Here is a 2,644-nt window from a genome sequence, read left to right as displayed (position 1 = left end):
CAATTTTTGCTGAGCAGCCAGTATGTGTTAAATGGAGAAAATGCTCCCTAGCTTAGTAACTCTTGTGTTTCAGAAGTAGAAGATCGGCTCGCTTATCAGTGAGATCCGCCAGAGGTGAAAAGAATAGATAGCAAAGATGATTCCTGCACTAGGTGGAACACTGAACATGTGAACTCTGACACTCTGCTATGACCCATTTATCCTGTCTTGCACTACCCACTATCAAAAAAATGCCAAAAATATCCTCACAAATTATAATTCTTAATCATCTTTAAGAGGCCAAAGGAATCAACTTCCCAAAAAAGAATAAAAATGTTTTCAGCGGTCTACGGCCATGCCACCCTGAACGAGCCCAATCCTGTCTGATCTCGGAAGCTAAGCAGTGTCGGGCCTGGTTTGTACTTGGATGGGAGACCACCTAGGAAGACCAGGTGCTGTAGGCTTAAAAAATAAAAAGTAAAGAGATCGTAAGCTGACACGGTCCTTGCAATCTGTGAGGTCAACCAAGGGTTGCCTCACCTAAAAATAAAAAAAATAAAAAATGTTTCATCGGGCTTTATACTGAGAATTTGACAAGTTTGAACAAAGGTAAAACAAACCGCACTTTGAAAATAAGCCAAAGGCCTAGCTGCATTCTAAAACAAGACAGTAATTATGAATGAAAGAAAAACGTAATTTCTCTCTTCCACTTCCTTCTCGAACTCCTCTTTTGTTAATGAATTTATTAGCATATCTCATTAACAATTATCTTGTTCCTAGGGTATGACTTGTCTGTTTATGTTTTTACATTGAGCAAGAAACTGTGGCATTAGCATCCTGGAACTCCTTGGACCACAGAACCAGCCCCTAACACGTCCGCCCCAGGCCCAGCTTATAGCAGCAGCAGGCACCGCTATTGGCCCCTCTAGCAAAATGTTTTCCAATTTCTGAGTCAGGAGAAGCATCTGAGGTCAAGATCTATAAACACATTCCAGAATATAAGCACTTCCAAGTAAAAAAAAAAGAAAATTAAAACCACCGCAATGGCTTTAAATTTAAAACAATACTTCCCATGAACTACTGTATCCTTTGTTAAAATGAAGACACATACATATTTTCAGGATTACTATTAGTATGATTTTTTTTAAGTTTAAAAAAAATTTTTTTAACAATGTATTATTTGGTAAAAGACATAATAAAAATCTTATGCTATTTCAAGGCATTCTTCCAGAAAGGTTAATTAATTTTCCCACAGTCAAAGAATGTTTTTCCTGAACTAATTCTGAGAGTTTTTCATACTTTTTGTCTCCATCACTGGGAGCAAAAGATTTGCATGACTCAACCTAAAACAATTGAAATTAGCCAAACAAAAGGATGATGACAGGATTCTACCATATGTCAAGAAAAGGCTTTGACTTAGGCCTGCTCACTTCCTCTGAATGTTTTCTCAATACAGGTGTTCTGTTTGCTTTGTTTTGTTTTTTAAAGAATGGTTTGGAGAAATGAGAGTGGGGGATAGACTAAGAAGAGAAACAAGATCTCCCAACAAAAAAAAATATCTTACTCTATAGTTTACTATACTAACTGAAACAGAGTACATCATTTACCAGTAGCTGGAATTATTCAAACAGAGGCATCAAACTCCACCCTAAATCTAGGAACAAACCTATCAGTGGAGGGCAAAAGTCTCCATGTAGCATTGATGACTTCAGAACTAAGTGCAAAGAGAAATGGTAGCAGGATTTGGTGAAGGCGGCTCAGAGTGAGTCTCCTCCATCACTTCTCAATCTCCAATTCCAATTGAGATTGAGAGAGAATACTTCTCTATAGGAATGCTGTCTCCATAAAAATAAAATTATAAATATACCCTGATAATCTTGGGAATGTAAGCAACCTCTCAGATCATATTCTCTTACCCTCTCACTGGCTTTCTTTAGATTTGGGAAGCCAAAAGAGATATAAAAACACAACATATTTTTACTATTGTGGGATTTGAAGAGGCCAAGAGATTATGACTAACAAAGTAAGAAGCTAATTATGTCTTCAATCACACCACTAATGAAGAGAAGTGAAAGATAAGTAATAGACTATCCAAAAACCATTTGTATTTGATCCTGCAGCAAGATAGTTGGGTGCTCTTGTAGTAAGGTTTGCTTTCCTAATTATTCTCTGAACCAATGATAAAATGATAAAATCGGACAGCCTTCAAGAACACACACGCACTAATAACGGGAGAGAAGGCCAAGAAAGGCTGGGTGGCCTTGGATAAATCTGAGATGAATTTGATTGGGTGATGTGTGTGTTAAAATATACCCTTAAGGAAGCATCGACTATATGTGAGGCACTACATTATCCACTTGCATTATCTCTACTAAACCTTTTGACACCATTGCCCTTTAAATGTCACCAGCCCCGTGTTGTGGATGAGAAAAATTGAGGTAAAGGAGGTTACAGAAGTTACCTGGCCAAGCATCTGGCTAAGGAGGGAGCTGAGACTCAGGCCTAGATGTGTGTGGCTCCTATACTTATATTCTTTCCACTATGCTTTGCTGCTTCCTATTTTTAGAGACGATTCTCCTAGTGGGTAATCCACAGACAAGATCATCAAAAGCTGATGTGTACAACATTTCGCAACAGACACATAAGTATGCATATTTAATAGTAA

At 37.8% G+C, this 2,644-nt stretch overlaps 1 pseudogene; it reads left to right on the top strand.

Annotated features, from left to right (window-relative positions):
• Window positions 1-324: 324 nt before the first annotated feature.
• Window positions 325-443, top strand: LOC112485792 (annotated as a pseudogene).
• Window positions 444-2,644: the final 2,201 nt, after the last annotated feature.

This window comes from Pteropus alecto, unplaced genomic scaffold, assembly GCF_000325575.1.
Source record: "Pteropus alecto unplaced genomic scaffold, ASM32557v1 scaffold25, whole genome shotgun sequence".
In the NCBI taxonomy this organism is placed as follows: domain Eukaryota; kingdom Metazoa; phylum Chordata; class Mammalia; order Chiroptera; family Pteropodidae; genus Pteropus; species Pteropus alecto.
The sequence above is the reverse complement of the archived record's forward strand: the minus strand, read 5'-3'. Positions and strand labels throughout refer to the sequence as shown.